The sequence below is a fragment of the Gopherus flavomarginatus genome, chromosome 1 (assembly GCF_025201925.1).
Source record: "Gopherus flavomarginatus isolate rGopFla2 chromosome 1, rGopFla2.mat.asm, whole genome shotgun sequence".
Classification (NCBI taxonomy): domain Eukaryota; kingdom Metazoa; phylum Chordata; order Testudines; family Testudinidae; genus Gopherus; species Gopherus flavomarginatus.
Genome location: NC_066617.1, coordinates 14776441 through 14794496, shown reverse-complemented (window position 1 = coordinate 14794496; position 18056 = coordinate 14776441). Strand labels below are relative to the sequence as shown.

At 39.7% G+C, this 18056-nt stretch overlaps 2 protein-coding genes across 2 annotated transcripts in view; one reads left to right on the top strand and one right to left on the bottom strand.

Annotated features, from left to right (window-relative positions):
• CELF2 (CUGBP Elav-like family member 2) overlaps window positions 1-8688 on the bottom strand; it is a 685040-nt gene extending 676352 nt beyond the window's left edge. The window contains exon 1 of the mRNA XM_050936915.1: window positions 8460-8688. The gene's annotated coding sequence lies outside the window, so the exon portion shown is untranslated. The remainder of the gene's footprint in view (window positions 1-8459) is intronic.
• Window positions 1-18056, top strand: part of LOC127040090 (uncharacterized) — a 117753-nt gene that overhangs the window by 80514 nt on the left and 19183 nt on the right. The window lies entirely within an intron of this gene.

Sequence of the window (18056 nt, the reverse complement as noted above, 5' to 3'; positions counted from 1 at the left end):
ATGTGCTGACTTTCGATGCCATTGAATGTCCCCCATTCTTGTTTTATGAGAAACATGTATAAACACAAATATAGACCAAATAAGCCATTAGTAGCCATTACCAGGTTTGTTACTGTACGGATGGATGATGGGCTACAGTAGCTAACCTTGCAGATTTTTTTTTCTTCTCCACTTCCTACGATTCTATGAAACCAGAAGTCTTGAGAGAGACTTACAAGAGGTTTTTAGTACTTTGAAGTTTGAAGTTGGTTGGATGTACAGTGAGAATAGCCTCTGTATTTTCATGGTTATGCCCAGTCACACTCAGGAAGTACAGAACAAAAGCGCGTTATCCCACTATTAAAAAATTGAGGAAGTTTGGTTCAAGTTTTTGATGGTGCTTAGGTGGTCTTTATGTATCAGAGAGATCTATTGCCACTGAAGAATATGAGCAATACTGAATATTTGCCTGAATAAATGTCTCAAGCAATGGGGCTTCTATGAATTCCTAGAGGAAGACGTTTTATAGTTTAACAGACCCGAAGCCAGCAGAAATGAGGATGTTATCCAAAGAAAAGGGGAGATAGCAATGTCAAAATATTTCCTACTTTCTAGGAAACAGATTTATTGGGGCCAATTGCCTGCGAAGTTGGAATTTTCTGATATAGAGACAATGTCCGGATCACTCTGGGTCACTAAATAGATCTGAGAGAATCACTAAAATAATATCAATCTGAGATATTATTCCAGGATCCTGATCCCTCACTCACATTTATTAGTGCCTCACTCCACAAGACTGCTTGTGGAATAAGATGCTACTTTATGTGAGTAAAGGATGTGGTGGACTCTCCACCATCTAAAGTCTTTAAATCAGGACTGGATGTCTTTCTAAAATATATGTTCCAGCTCAGCCATAAGTTATGGGCTTCATGCAGGAATTACTGGGTGAAATTCTATGGTGTGTGTTATGCAGAAAGTCAGACTAAATTATCATAATAGTCTCTTCTGTCTTTAAAATCTATTAATCTGGCCCTCAATGAATACTATTCAGCCAGATCTAATGTTGACCAGCCATTCAAATATACACCCTCGCCCACATCCTCAGCTGATGATCATTGAGCTCAATAAAGCATTGCTGATTTACAGAGGCTGAAGATCTGGCCATTCCTAGGGCCCGAGTCCAACCCTCAGTGAAGCGGGCTTGGGTCCTTAGGTAAGGCTGCCATTGATTTGAATGAGACTTGGATCATGCCCCCACATAACCGAGCTGGAATGCACACTAATAAGACATACTTACCTTCTGACTAATTGTTGTTGGACATGGGGTATTAACTTATTTCTAGACACATTTACTGCTTGCTTTAATACATTGTGCATCTGTGTTTTTAGTCACCTGCTAATAGAGATCTCCACTGATCCTTTAAACAGAAGCCTATGTTTGCGGCTCACTGCCCTGGCAGGAGCTCTGAAGGATTTAACTTCACTGGTGTCACATGAATGATGAATATGAGCACTATAGGCCAAATTCTTCTGGGCGCTGCACATAAGTGCCTGTCAGAAAAATTGTGGCCAGCTGGAGGATCGTAAAGTGGAACTTGGCCACCTCTGTTTTGGCTCCCCTCAAAAATTCATGGAAAGGCCATTTCACAGGTCCTTTATTGTAGGAGCTGCAGAGGGGGCATTCTGGAACTGGACATGGGGTTGGGGGCAGAATAGGCTGCCTATTTATGAGCTACATTCCCTGATCCAGCTACAGCCATAATGCACAGAGCTAATGCAGCTCATATACACTACTGGTAGGAATAAACCTCATGGTGTGCAGCGCATTCAGCTGCTGTTGGCCAGAATAGGAATTAGTGCTGCTGTTGCAGAGTATGAGCATATCGGTTTTGGGGGCAGTTCTAGGATTTGGCCCCATGCCTGGACATCATTACTATCATGCAGCTACTCTGAACACAATCACATTGACCAAAGTCTGCACTGAAAAGATTACACACTCGCAAAAACCAGTATTTTCAATTTGGCCCTCATGCTTCCAACAGCATGAAACTTGGGGAAACACAGGTGCAGAATGATGGAAACAAAAAAATCTCCAGATCATCACAAGGGTAAGTTTCAAGAAAGCAGGATAGTTCAGAAGATACAGCACAGCCCCAATTCAACAGGGCACGTAAGCACATGCTTAATTTTTAGAAAATTTTCTAACTAAGGATGCGCCATGTGTTTTGCTGACTAGGGAAGAAATTACATGCTTTTGATTACAAACGGAAATATTTTCCTGATTTGCGTTAGATCATTATATGGATTTTTTTTTTAAATCACACTCCAACCAGAAATGGGACTGATCAGAGAAGTTTAGCACCAGATCCTACCTTCCGCAGAATTCGTGGGGGTGGTGGAATCCTTGGATGTTTTTGGCTCCAGTCTAGTAAAGTCCATGCTTAATTTTACATATGTGAGTAATTCCTCTGATGTCAAAGTTAAAGTTTTAAGCATGGATATGAGTGTTTTGCTGAAATTGGGGTTTACAGAATTATAAGCCAGCCACAAAATCTGGACATAGGTCTAAACTTCACCAAAATGTATGGCTGCTCAGGGCTTATGTTTGGGGCATCTCTGAATTCCACCAGTTATTTTGCTTAACAGAGGATATGGAATGGAGAAGCTATGGCCATGATCCAGCAAAACGCTTACATGCTTGTTTAACTTTAAGCACGTGTGTACTCCCATTCATGCCAATGGGACTATTCACATGCTATAATGTTAAGCATATGACTATCCTGCCATCTAGTTCTGCTTTGCTGGATCACAGCTTGTGCAATTATTGCTGCTTTTTACTAGAATGACACCACAGCCCACTGAAATCAACTGAATGGCTCCTATTGATCTGGATCAAGCCCTAAGTCAGGACTTAAATCAGAAGGAGGAAAAGTTACTTTGTCACTGTGTCTAAGCTTTGATAGCATGATTAGTTTCCTAAACTTTGGATAGTTGGCCCAATCCTAATATCACTGATGCCAATAGAGTTTTGTCCATGACTTCAATGGAAGCACCCAGCAGAATCCAGTACAATTTGTGGCATAAAAATACAACAATAGACTAAAACATTTATTGCATGAGTATACACCAATAGAACAGTCCACATCTGGCAGTTGTGTGTTGCATGCAGCATGTGGAATAATACATGTATTTCTTTAGAATGCCATGCATGATTATTTTTTTTAATCTGCAGACTAGCAAATGTCCCTAAATGCTTCACATGTGTCTCACCTGCAGTTACAATAAGGCTATTCACAATAGCGTTAACATCTGGCATCTGATCTGGAATGGCCATTCTTCTGGGGTGAGAAGAGGCAGAATATTTTCATTGTTCATTCATTCGTGAGCACTAGTTAAGTAAGGCTGTCAGCTGTGTCCAATTATGGGTAAGAATTTTATAGAGCACTCTTCCCTCTAAAGCTAAGCGGATACAGCCAAACCCCATTTTGCAGGCATTCTTAAATTCTTCTTAGCCGTATGTAAAATCCCTGAGCTAAGAGATGGCAGGTGCAATGTATTTTCACAGCTACATTAACAAATACAATTTTGTGGCAACTTGAATCTGCCAGAGGAGCAATGCGTTTTTGTAATCTCTATGGTTAAACAATATCATGCAGGACTTTGCTGTGAATGTGTGATGCCAATTAGTACAGTAGTGTGATGGAAGAGAGAAAATTAAAATAGACTTATTGGAAAAGTCAGCAGATTTTAAAGTCTGGGATGTTTTTCTCTGCATGCGCAATACAGTGAAGGGTGCTGAAGAAAAACTTTGGGATGGAAATAAACACTTGCTTGTTTCACACAAGCAATGTTCCTTCTGAAGTGACTGCAAAGAATTTAGGCGAGAATCAGTAGTTTGGTTTACAAAAAAACATCACCATTGGACTTAACCCTGCCATCTATTTCTGGTGTAAGAAATGTAAGGGTATAGTCCTTTGGAAAACTGCTTTCTTCACATGTTTTTTTCCATCACAGTTTACTTAAAAATTCAGTGAGTGGGACTGGTTCCCACTCACCTGCTGCACAGGGAGGGGATCTCAGTGTATGAACTCTTCCTTTGTATATGCAAAACACCAGGTCTACACTTCAAGGTTATACTGCTATAGCTACGTTGGGTAGGGATGTTAATTTTTTACTGACATAGCTATGCCAGCACAAGCCCTAGTGTGGACAAGTAAACTGTACTTATACCAATATAGTGTCCCTGAACCAGCATAAGTACAGTTTTACTGATATACCTGCATCTAGACCCAGAGATTTCTGTTGGTTTAGCGACATCACTATGCCTATACTGGGTTAACTCTGCTAGTATGAACAAGGCCCGATGCCGGCCCCCTAAGTGAATTGTCAGCAGCAGGAATTGAATCTGGACATCTGGATTAGCTTTTACTGCCTGAGCTAAAAGACCTAGATCCGTTAGCCAAGGCTGTAGCAGGCTCATCAACCTCTCTATATGGCTCAGCCACTGCTAGAGAGGGACTGAGAGCCAAGTGGGTGTAGGTTACCCACCAAGCTCTGCGGTGCTGGCCTCTACCAGAGAATGCTCCACAGTCCATGGTCTGCATAGGTGCAGAGATTGTGACTTGGAAGGCCATGGGGAAGAATGGGTGGGCAGGACATACCGTGTTCCCCACCTTCTAGCTCTGTGGAGACCTAGGATGTTCCTTAGAGGCCCATCTTAAGTTTTTGGGGTCCACTACCACTAGGGACAGGGGAAGAGAAGGCATGGCAAAATGGGGCCAGAGGCAATATAAAGTGCCTGAACTTCCATAAATTCATAGGCATCCAGAAAGTTGAGGGCAGGTCCTCAATACTTCCAAGCCCAAGCATACAAAGATTATGAAGCAGCTCCCCAAAAAGTCATCAGAATGGCAAAAAAAAAAAAAAAAAAAAAAGTCACTTGCTACCAGGAGACCAGTAATAGTAGAGATACTGGCATGATTCCAGACCAGCAAAGCACTTAAGCCCATACACAAACCCATTGATTTTAATAGGACTACACACAGACTTAAGTACTTTGCCAGATCAGGGCCTAAGTGAAGTCACAAGCATACTTATGGAGAGCTGCAAAACTGGACAGACAGAATCCCACATCAATTTAGTTCATAGTGAGTTTGGAATTTGGCTACAGCAGGCCTGATTCTTAATTTCTTGAGCACCTCTAACTTCCACTGATTTTATTGGGAGCTGGAGATGTGGGAAGAATGCAGGATTAAGCTTGTTTTTTCCTGCAAGATAATTGATAATTAGCTTGTTTGATAACATCACTGTGAGCTTTTATATTTTATTAATGAGGGGAAAGTATAATACTTTCTGGCATCTAAATGAGTAGGATTATGGACTGATTACCAGTATGGATGACCGGGCTCTACAGTGAAACCTATAATTTTACATTTTTTAAAATTTTATTAAAGCTGTAGTGATGATAACAGTCCTTCACATATGACAGTACTGTTTCTCTTGTAGAATCTTAACAGTTGTAGCCTCACAGATTACTTTTTTCATAGCCTAGTGTTTTCTTATTTTGATGTTATTAATAGGAAGGACTATGGCTTATGTTAGGCAAGAGGTCAAAGGTCCTTTAACAGCTAGGAATCTGTTAAAATATTTTTTTAGAGAGATCAGTTTTAATTCAACTAGATATTTCCGAAAGCTGTGTGGGTTTGTATAGGAAAGCATTAAAATAATTTGCAGCCTTATACAATTTGTTTTATTTAGCTGACTGTATTTAAAGAGAAAGTTCATGTTTTCATCAAGAACTTTTTTTTTTAAAAAGGTACAGTAATCTGGATCACTGTTAGAGACTATGGCTCAAACTCTGCCGGGCTCTGTTCCTGTGTTGGACGGTGCTGGGGAATAGTGGTTAAAAGCCACCTTTACCGTTTATTAACCCTGGTGCAATTTACAAACCCATGCTGCAATTTACAGTGGCCCTATAGGCTGTTACATTGGCCCCTCCATGAAACACCAACCAGGTGAAGGACAAGGAAGGAGATAGTGTAGACCTTTGATGGTTCTATGCCACCTGGAGAATTCATCTATAACAGGGGTATGTTATGGGGATTGTTTAATCCCCTTTACATCACTGGAACAGTGTAAAGGAACTATAACTGTATAGTATAATGTCAACAGACTACAATTTAGTCATATTATATCAGATATGCTTCTAACTGGAAGTTTATATTTGGTGAACACAAATTTATCTCCATAGCAAGAATATTGAATTCAATTCTTTTCTCCTCTAATGGATGGGAATTTAGGATTACAGGGGACAAAGTGAGACTTTTGGGGACCTTGAGGACCTTAGCACTTTGGGGGACAGGGCTATTGGATGCAGAAATAAGACATAGGAGCGACAGTGACCTAACTTCATACAAAATACCACAATTCTCCGCATGAGCAGTGTAAATTTTCTGCGGTGAAATATTCTAAAGGAAGAAAGTTTTAAAAGTATGATTGAAATATGCACAGTAACCAAGTATCTGTCTTAGAATTGCTAACACCAACCAATGCACCTTAACTCTATCACCTGCACAGGTAAAATTCCTTAGACCACAAAGTAATGTAAATTAACATATGGCACAGCCACCATCACTTTCTCCTCCTCTATCGCGGTTTGCTAAAGAAACTTTTTGCTTAACTTCTCTGACCACTGCTTAGCCTCACATGGTCTCCAGACCCTTTGGTTATAATGCAGACTTGGCAAAGTACCTTACAAACTGGGGAGCTCTGATGTATCACTATGGAGCTGATTAATTTGAAAGCAAATAATGGATGGCTCCAATACTTTATTGATTAAGGCTGTGGTTTTCAAAGGAGCCCAACAGAGTTAGGGGCTTAAATCTCATCGAAGTTCAATGGGATTTGGGAGCCTAACTCCCTTTTACTCCTTTGAAATTCTCAGCCTATGTAAACATAAGAAAGCATTCTTCCAGGTGGCCAAGCAAAATTCTGTAAATATTTAGTCACATGAGCAATTCTGACTCATGCAGTTAGCCCCATTGACTTCAGTAGGGTTACTCATGTGAATAAGAGTTGCAGGATCAGGCCCTAAGGGCATAAACAGATAATATATAACATTATTAATAATATTAATTTGAAAATGAAAGAACCATTTGATCAAGTTTAGGCAAGTGTGGTGAGCACTAGGGCCACTTTTGGGGGAGGGGCAGTTTGCCCATGGTCCCCTGTTTGAGACAGTACCAAAACCGAGTGGCATTGCAACCAGGCACACTGGTTTGCAGCGCCACTCAGGTTTGGCCCGCTCACCCCTCAGCCATGACAAAATTTGAGTGATTGGCATTGTGACCATAAACCTGAATGTTGCTGTGACCCCATGCAGCAGATCACAATGCCTGGAGCGGGAAATTGGGCCCAGGCCCAGCCCCAGGGGACAGGAGCTGCCCCTGTGGGACAAGTGCTGTGCGGGCTCATTCTCCAATCCCACCCTGGGCCTCCCTCATGGTAGTTTTTTTGGAAGGAGGCCTCAGTTTCAGATTTAGTCCTGCCTCCTTTGCCCTCAAAACCTCTATGAGATTGTGTTAAGCAGCCTTCTGTAAGCTCAGCTTCCTTACTGACTTTAGTAGGGGTTGCAGGTACTGTACTTGGCAGGATCAGGCTCTGAAAGTCATACAAAAATCTTATATAACAAGCAATTGATCTAACTTTTTTTTTAAATGCTTTTAAATGTGCACTGATTGTTAGAAAAACATTCGAAAGCAGGAGTATTTGAAGGTGCACAATACAAATCTAATAATTGTCCTTGACACATTCTGCAACTCTCCACAGAATCACACTCATTCTTTAACAAAGGCAACATAGCTATTCTGGGCAAAAGTTTTTAGCTTCGCTGATATCAACTACAGCTAAGAAATGACAGCTGAACTTCCCCCTCCCACTCCGTAACAGATGAGCAACCTAACGCCTGGAAAGAACTTTCCACAGCACTGGGGTCTACCCCATATCTTCTGACCCCAGTAAGACCAAGCTGAAGAATATATATAAAATATATATATATATATATATATATATATATAAAGTTTCACTGTTGCACTTTCAAGTCCCCCCCACAAATATCAATGCTTCAGGCAATTAAAAAACCCCAAACAACTCAAGTATTCTTGCCGACAGGAGTTTGGAATTGTAACCAAAAAACAATCTAGTCCCCATTGTCATAGTGCGACAGTCACAGCACTGCTTCTGTGAATTGACTATTTGCCCATCAGAGAGAAAGCTTCATGAGGACAGGCACGAATACGTTTATTACCCATTTTAAGTAATACGATAAGGTCAGATATCAAGCAATTACACCTTTTCATTACATTCTAACCCTCCACAGCAGGGGAACCTCACTTATGACTGCATTAGATATACAAAAGCTTTCAGCTCCGGAAAAGGAAAAGAAAAGACAGGGAAAGGGAAAAAAATTAAATTTGTCTCACCAGCACGTTGCAGCACCAACTCGCTTGAAGGAATGTTGCCTTTACAGGTTTCTCTTTTAATTATCCGGGAAGCAGAAGGGAGGAAAAAAATAGAAAAAGAAGCAGGGTGGTTAAATTAACGTGTGCTAGAATCTTTTCAGTTTGTCGCAGAATAGAAAAAATAATAATAATAAAAAAAAAAGGAAGGAGGAAAAAAAAGCAGGCTCAGTAATTTAAATTTGCTGTCAGTTCAGGCTGCATCGCTCTGTCCCGCCCCTCTTCCCACTGGGTTCTACTACCTGCAGGGCTGCAACTGACAGCTAATGTGCAAACAAAAAAAAAAGGCAAAAAGCATGCTGGGACCATGCTGTCTGCCGTCTGAGTCTCTCTCCACTCCTGAGGACTAAAAATCAAGAGTTGAAAAGGTTGTTTGTTGTTGTTTTTTGCTGGTTGAGGGAGGGTTGAATATGGCTCTTTGCATGACATTTATTTTCATTTTAACGAGTACAACATAGCACACAACAGAAACTATTGTTCAATCAGTTGCTTTTCCCCCATCAATTTAAAAATATATCTGACCTGATTGATTTTAGTAGCAGATTCTGTGAAGAAACACATATGCATATACATAGTATAAGTGTGTGGGTGTGTATACACACACACACACACAAATAAATAGCATAAGAGTATGTATACACAAATGCGTGTATGTATGTATTTTCTATCTTTCTATCTTTCACATAAAGTCTTTTGGATGCAAACTAGATGAGAATAATTAACATATATAAAACTTTCAGCATAACTGTGAGAACTTCTCTTTGGCACAAAGCAATGTTCCCTATTTTGTTTGTTGTCTGTTTTCTAAACACTGTAAAAAAATTTAAAATCCTCGTGACAATGAAAAATAACTGAAATTGGAGGTATAACAAGAAAATGGCACAATGCATATGTACAATGGACAAATGTAACAATGTATGTGGATAAAAAGCTAATATTTATTTAACTGGCTGTATAAAATCCACTAATAAAGGTCTCTGTGTTAGTAAGTGTCAGAAAACATGCACAAAATTAATATGAAGCTAAAAAATGCAAATGCTATATTTTATATATATTGTCATTATTAATAACAGTTTTTCAGAGCTAAAATCATACTTCCAGTGCCCTGCTCCGCACAAAAGTACAGCTATATATACACCTCTACCCCAATATAACGCTGTCCTTGGGAGCCAAAAAATCTTACCGCGTTATAGGTGAAACTGCGTTATATTGAACTTGCTTTGATCCACTGGAGCGCTCAGCCCCGCCCCACCCAGAGTGCTGCTTTACCGCATTATAGCTGAATTCGTGTTACATCGGGTTGCGTTATATTGGGATAGAAGTGTATATTATATATCACTTGTGACGGGGCAAGGCTAGATGGCTACAGTAAAGTACTGAGAAACAGGTATGTTAGCAGGATCCACCAAGGTAGAGGAGGAACTTTGTCACACACTGAAATCTGGTTCCTACCTAATTATAAAGTAAAATTAAAAGAGTGAAATGATGCTTTTCCTTAATACTTTAATACTAATTGCTTAGATCATGCTACAGTAAATATGTCAAATTTGTATTCAGTGATTACCCTACTTATGTGTGTAACCATATAATAAAAGGCTAAAATGTAACTTAATTAAAGTAATCTCCACTTACATTCCAAGTTTGCTATTTAGACAAGAAGGGACACAGACATACTGAATGGAACATAATAAATTGGGTTCTAAATAGATTTTCAGAAGCATGGCAGTAACAATATGGATTATATAATTTATTTGTACCATATGTGGACCCAATGCTGCATCCCTTACGTATCTGAGTAGTTCAACTGGTTTAAATGGGACTACTCACGTGAGTAAAGGTTGTAAGGTTGAGTCCAATATTTTGTGTGCATCATTGACTTTTTGCACTAGAATAGGCTGTAGATTTACATTTGCTTTGCTCTGCAGCCATATTTTGGAGAATACTAAAATAATGCAGTATACATTGTTCTCTAACTTTACATCACATGACTCCCAATCCTTTCTCTTACCCATGAGATCTTGCTTCCTCACTGTTCATCCTTTAGGTGAGGCATGTTAAATGGTAAAAAATGTTGTTCTTGATGACTTGATAGCATATGATACATGTTTGCTTGACACCTGTATTATACACACAGACGAAATATACATATTTCAAGGATCATATAGTAAAATTATTCAATGGATTTAAAGGGATTTTAAAAGTATATATTAAAATTATATATACAGACACACACACACACACACAATCATCTCTCTCTGTATGATCCTTGAAAACATTTTAAATGTTAAGTTTATTAAAAACAGGTCATCCTTGACAAGGCACTCAGACTTTTTAAAGAGAAATAGTTGAATGATGTCCTCTCTACAAATAAAAACATAGTACACTAAATAGCAAACACTTAAAAAAATCTGACTTGGCAAGCAGATATAGTCAAGAAGAGCTATTAGATCCACAATGATTTGACTAAAATGGACAAGCTTTAGGAAAATCAAACATCAGAGGAAACATTTTACTCATGGCATTCAATACAGGTAAAGTCCTAAATGTAAATACAAAAAGGCTACCAATGTTTTAGTTTTAGGAGAGGATATCTCAATTATTTCCCTACATTATCCAACACTGTAAAATATCAGAATGTGAGGTCAAATGCTGTTCTTATATTGATGCACATCATTATTAGTATCTCAGAGCCTCTGTGGTATCTAAGCTTGATTAAGGGTCATAGAATTTGGCCCATAGGTATTAATTAAGTCAGGTACTAAAGAAAAGGCATCATCTTCTTTGTAGTTATACAATCAGCTTTAATGAAACCGTGATAAATTATTGTGGCATTAATTAGTGGAAGTTGCTCCATCATAAAAATACAACAGAAAGTGTCTCAGACAAAGATGCACACAGATTAATTATCTTTGGTTGCAGCTAGCACGTGCTGGCCCCATTGAAGTTAATGGCAGTTTTGCTATGAGGAATAAGCATCCTGGCCGCTGATTGGAAGGAAAGAGGAATTCCCTTTATTTGTCTTCGGTTGATGCACATGCCCCACTCCTAACATGTACATGCTACTGGGAGAAGAAGTCAAGGCATTTCTGAAACAGCTAAAAGGCATGTCAACATTTATTTTTGTGGCACATCTAATGTAACTCTTGTACTGTTTGGGGGTGGGAGGAAGAATGGTATCCCTTTTCACATTAACTCAGATCCAGTTAATCAAAACCAATGTTTGTAAACTTAGCATATGCTGTAACACCACCAAAAATCTGTGCCTGATTTTCATTCCACAAAAGCTACTTTATACCACTCTGGCATGTAATTTAAACCTATTCTAATGTCTCTGCACAGCCAAAGAAGGGCAAGGGGTCTTAGTAGAAATTACAATCAGCCTCTTTGCTCTTAAGGCATTCAGGAATAAACATAGGCTATACAACTTGTTATGACTTCCAGCTTTCAGCAGCCACATATTTTGAGATTTACAATCTACTTTAACTAGGTCTGAGCAGTATACAGTCTCCAGAAACTTCATATACCGTATATCTTTGTTTAGAAGCCACAGATTCTATTACTAATTGCTTCCTCCTGCAGCTTTAAATTGAGGGTGGCGTTCTTATATATTTAATTGCTTCCCTCTGGAGCTCACATGGTAAAGGTAATTGAGGGTGGCTTCTAAACAATGATATACAGTAATTAAAAGCTCTTTTAAAGGGAGCTTTTTGTGTGGCACCTGCAGTAAACTGAATACTTTTATGCAGCTCTGCAGAGCTGCTAAAAACAGTGCATTATTTCACAAGTGTTACATAGTCACAAAAATTCTGCATCTGAAGAGCTGACCTATATATCTCTAGCCACTCTGTGGGGAGGTGGGGGGAGAACCCACAGCTCTTATGGAAATGGTTTGATGGAGTGAAAGATAAGCTGGTAAATTTCTAATGTTAGCTCTATTTTTAATGATCATCTGCATTTATTTCTAAGTAGAAAAACCAGCTAATTACAATTGCTTTTAAAGGCCTATGCTTTTCTAACATATAGCTTTACTTAGCTACCTCTCTTATTGTGGAAGAAAATATCCCTGTAGATTGAACGATTTAATAACTGACAGTTACACATCTTAGTCTTTCTTCATGGCCTAGCCTGTGGTTGAATTATTTTTTCATACATATGTAACTGTCCCCTAGATACATCTTGCTCTTTTTACAGTCAAAAGGATCTGGCACAGAAGATCTCTACAGGATTTGGTGCTTTGATATATTAATCCAGTTTTGTATATTAGCCTCTCAAATACTCTCATCTTAAGGTTTACTTGAACTCCACAAACTACTCATTAAAGAGAGGAAAGGCACATGATGCTGGCAAGCTCCCAGTCTATGCAGTTGGAAAACAAAGTGAAAGTAAAAGGAGGCAACTTCAGTTTACCACACAGTAGTTTTCAAAGTTTGGGCTAGTGCAGCTAATGTTCAATGAAATACTTGCTGGTGGTCTGCAGAGAACTGGCTGATCGTTGGTAATGACTCTTCTCTTTATTTCCAGCTGCTAAATCACATCCAAAAATGCACTCCACAATTCCCTAATGTGGCAGTAAGAGTGTGTGCTCACAGATGAAAGGGTAGGTGGTCCACACCATCACAAATAGGACAGGGACTTGGTGCAACAGGAATCTCTCTATTAAGGTGTGGTCCACTCTATAACATAAGTGAGAACCTCTGACCTAGTGGTTAGAGTACAGGACTAACACTCAAGAGTCTAGGGTGACCAGATGTCCTGATTTTTGTAGGGACAGTGACATTTGGGGGGCTTTTTTGTGTATAGGCACCTATTACCTCCCACCCCCGTCCTGATTTTTTACACTAGCTCTCTGGTCACCCTACCAGAGCCTAATGCTCTCTTGCTAGCTCTGCTGTGGTCTCACTGCATTATCTTGATCCTCAGTTTCCCCATGTGTTACAGGGAAACATTATTTCTACATGGATGTTTTGAGGCTAATTGTTTTATTACTTATAAAGTGCTTGGGTGAAGGGATGGACGGAGTTCAGAGGCGCTATTTATTGTCTTAAATTGAAAGAAAATAAATACAACTTCTAATACAGGCGTAGGCAACCTATGGCACAGATGCCGAAGACGGCATGCGAGCTGATTTTCAGTGGCACTCACGCTGCCGGGTCCTGGCCACCGCTCCGGGGGGCTCTGCATTTTAATTTAATTTTAAATGAAGCTTCTTAAACATTTTAAAAACCTTATTTACTTTACATACAACAATAGTTTAGTTATATATTATAGACTTAGAGAAAGAGACCTTCTAAAAATGTTAAAATGTATTACTGGCACGCGAAACCTTAAATTAGAGTGAAAAAATGAAGACTCAGCACAACACTTCTGAAAGGTTGCCGACTCCTGTTCTAATATGATCATCACAAGATAATTATTATCACAGTAATAAGAAACAGCAATAGTGGTCCCCACTTACAAGTCCATATTTATTGTGTTTTCCTGTTTTAAATATAGGAAATACCATGGTAAATTGAGCACCTGTTGACTATATATTTCAATGGTAACCACTGTATATGTACTCTACGTTCTGTGATATATCTCTTCCCCAGCACATCCAGCCAACCATCAGTTCACTGCATACCTTACAAATACATTCAAATATATGTTCACACTATACCTTCATAAATAATTCATCCTTGCATTAGTACTGACTTCATCTGCTATCTAACTGATGGACCGAGAATCCCTAAAATGGTATCCAGTGGCAAAAGTTAAGTGGCTCATTACCTTTGTTACAATAATGATACCTCTGTAACCTTTGACAGGCAGAAAGCCAGTCAGTTTGCCAAAGCACACCTTGCCTAAATGACTTGATTGTACTCATGAAGTTCAAGTGCCTAGTTAAAGAAGCAACTGCTTTAACACACCTTCCTAGCCAGCGATATCTGAGCAACGAACCCTTTAGGATTATGAAGCTTATCCCCAGGCAGGCATCACTTCATTCTCTCAATCTAATTTAATGCCCAAGAATGTGATCACTTTGATGGGACCAGCTGTTTCTTCTTCTGCCAACACACTCCAAACTCTTTGGCAGCCTCTCTGAATGTGCCCAATACATCCTGACACACATGACAGGACCCACAGACAAAATGGTGTCCTTGCAATGCAGCACTGATCCTGAAACTTGATTTTCGCAATAGCTCCTTATTGTGACAGTACACTACACATCCTGGAGGGAACAAACAGGAATCTAAAACGTACAGATTGTAGACGGGACCTGAACAAAAATAAATGTTGCCCTCAAACTTTAAACATAGCAGAGAGGGAATACCTTGATATAGAGACAAATTGATGATTCAGTATTTAATGAGTCCTCCTATTCACCTGCATTTTCTTTTGGAATCTTTATCGGAGGATCAAAAACTAATATCAAACCAATAAAATTGCCTATATAAAAATAGAAAGCATTGTAAGCTCTCTGGAGTGGGGACTGTCTTTTTATTATGTTGTTGTCCAGCACCTAGCACTGTGAGGGCCCCAGTCTATGATTGGGGCTCCTGGGTGCTATTGTAATACAAATCCATAAATAATAATAATGAAAGGAATCAAAGTAACCAGGTAAGTCCAATTCAGCTGTACAATTATTCGCTGTTCCCCTCAATAACTCACATATATAATATGGTCTCTGTGTGTGTCCCCCTTCCCAGAGTGTGGAATACCCTCAAATGGTTAGAACATCCAATCTGCTGAACTGTGTATGATCATGCCATTTTTCATACAAGCTCCAGTACTGACTGAAGCATGTGCTTCCATGTTGTTCTAGCCTACAGAGGCCATCAACTCCAGTACCAATGAACTGAGTTATTTAGTCTGCAGAAGAGAAGAGTGAGGGAGGACTTGATAGCAGCTTTCAACTACATGAAGGGGGGTTCCAAAGAGGATGGAGCTCGGCTGTTCTCAGTGATGGCAGAAGAGAGAACAAGGAGAAATGGTCTCAAGTTGCAGTGGGGGAGGTCTAGGTTGGATATTAGGAAACACTATTTCACTAGGAGGGTGGTGAAACACTGGAATGTGTTCCCTAGGGAGGTGGTGGAATCTCCATCCTTAGAGGTTTTTAAGCCCCGGATGACAAAGCCCTGGCTGGGATGATTTAGTTGGTGTTGGCCCTGCTTTGAGCAGGGGATTGGACTAAATGACCTCCTGAGGTCTCTTCCTACTCTAATATTCTATGATTCTATGAATGAACATTAGGGGCTTGTGGGTTATTCCAGATTCTGCAGCCTGCTTTACACCTAAACCTTAGGTCAACCTTGCTATATAGCGCAAGGATTTGAAAAGTTGCATGCCTTGTGCAACAGAGTTAAGCTGACCTAAGCCCCATGGTAGACACAGCTAGGCTGCTTTGGGGGAAAGGGGAGGAATCTTCTGTTGATTGTCCTACTGCCTCTCAGAGAAATGGATTACATATGTTGATTGGGAAAAAAACCCTTCTGTCACTGTAGCTGATATAGTGAAGACATACACCAGAATTCACTAGGGACCATAGCAGTCCCTGGTATAAATCAGAGCAGCTCCCAGTTGCTCTAAATTATGGCAGTGCTTCCTGGTCTAACTATGGGCTGCAGTGTAGCCCAGAATCCCCGCATTGATATGCGCTACAAGCACACACACCCTATGCCAGGGCTTACAAGGGGGTTAGTGTATGGCTGCTTATGGAGGAGCTATGCGTTCACTGGGTGAATTCTCCAATAGCCCTTTATTGTGCCTTTACAGCCCAGTATGCTGCCAGAGTGACATACTGGGGCCAGAACATGAGACAGATTCTGTCTTCTGTATCTAGCTTCCTGTGCCTTTCTTGATCCTTCTGAAATTTCAGCTGAACTCTCAGACAAATTGTATTCCCCTTTATTAGACAGCAAGACATCCTGAAGAAAGGTATGTCAAACCGCATGCTGTCAACACTCATATTTACTGTTGCAATTTTCAAATCACCCATAGTGACCCTTTCCTATGTTATTAGAAAAAGACTTCTCTATTTGATTTAAGGTTAGAAAACCATTTGCCGTGAGGTAAAAAAAGCAATAGTCTTAAGTGCTATAGAGGAACTGTAGATCTACAATAATTCATTTGAGTTTTGGTATAAACTAATTACATAATGTATATTGCTCATATCATATTTAATGAATTAGGAAGTGATTTTTTTTCCACTATATTCCTTCAATTCAATTGATTTTAGATAATTCACTTTAGACAATTATTGGTTATTACAGCACGGAGGGTAGATTTAATTAAAGTTTTGGTCCTAACAATGAAAGTCATTAATCATTGTTAACTATTGTACATAAAAAAGAAAACCACTCTCCATGAAATGATAGGTGCTAAATATGCCAGCTGTAAAAAGACATGTAATTTAGGCCTAAACTTTGATCCATCTACTGAATATCTTCTGGATTATAAAATGTTTAATTAAAGGTAAAATCTATCAGTCCATGACTAAGAGCTTTTGGAAATGAATGAATAATTTAGTGGGACTGGCAACAGTTGGGACTGCTTTGCTGCAATGAAAAATGCATCAGGAGGTGGAGGCTGCATAGCATGCCTGCAGACCAGTTCACGGAGCCATCTGGAAAGTTTGAGCCAAGAAATACAGCACACTTTCTTCTGCTGTTCCAACTTGTGTATCTTCAAGAACGTATTGATCCAAGAAGCTGCGATACTATGTGGTTCCACTAAGCTGGGTAGTCTACACTCTGATGAAGAATGGTAGTGGAACAAGGAGGTGCAGAAAGCAGTAAGAAATAAGAGAAAAGCCAGAAAGGTGATGAAAAATAACTCTCTGGAAGAAATGGTTGCTGCCTACCGACGCTCCAAGTGAGCAGCCAAAGCCAGCAGTCAGAAGGGTAAGAAACCTAACTATAGATGAGCTGTTGTAATGAGTTGAACAATTGCTCTCAACTAGCCTAAAAGAAAATACGTAATTATGTCAACAAGAGGCAAGAATGAAGGAAGATGGAGTGAACATGACATTCATACAAGCAGTCTGTCTCCAGCATCCTTTTAACAGGACACACTGTACATAACCGATCATGAGAATACTATGAGGGGCTACTTAGTGAGGAGGACCCTTTGTATCCCACACTACCCTCATGTGAACTGGTAATCATGGATGTAGATGACCTGTCAGAGGCTGACATTAAGGCTGTGCAGCTGAAGATGGCCCCTGGAAAAGCAGCAAATTCAGATGAAGTCACGTAGAAATGACCAAAGCTTTGAAATAAGTTAGTGTATGCTGGCTTGGGGAAGTCCAGCACACAGTTCAAAAAGAGAAGAAAATCCCAGGAGACTGGAGAAAGGCCATACTGGTACTGATATATACACACAAAGTGAACATACATGACTGTTCAAAGTTCCTGAGAAACTGTCCCTCTGTATAAAACTGAGAGAGAATCAAAAGTCATATTTGTCAAATAGTGGAGCCCATTTTAGGAAAGGAGTGGTTTGGCTTAAGAAAAGGCACGACAGACAGCATGTTCCTCATTATAGTTGCTGGAAAGGAAGCTGGAGGAGAACTCTGAGCATAGA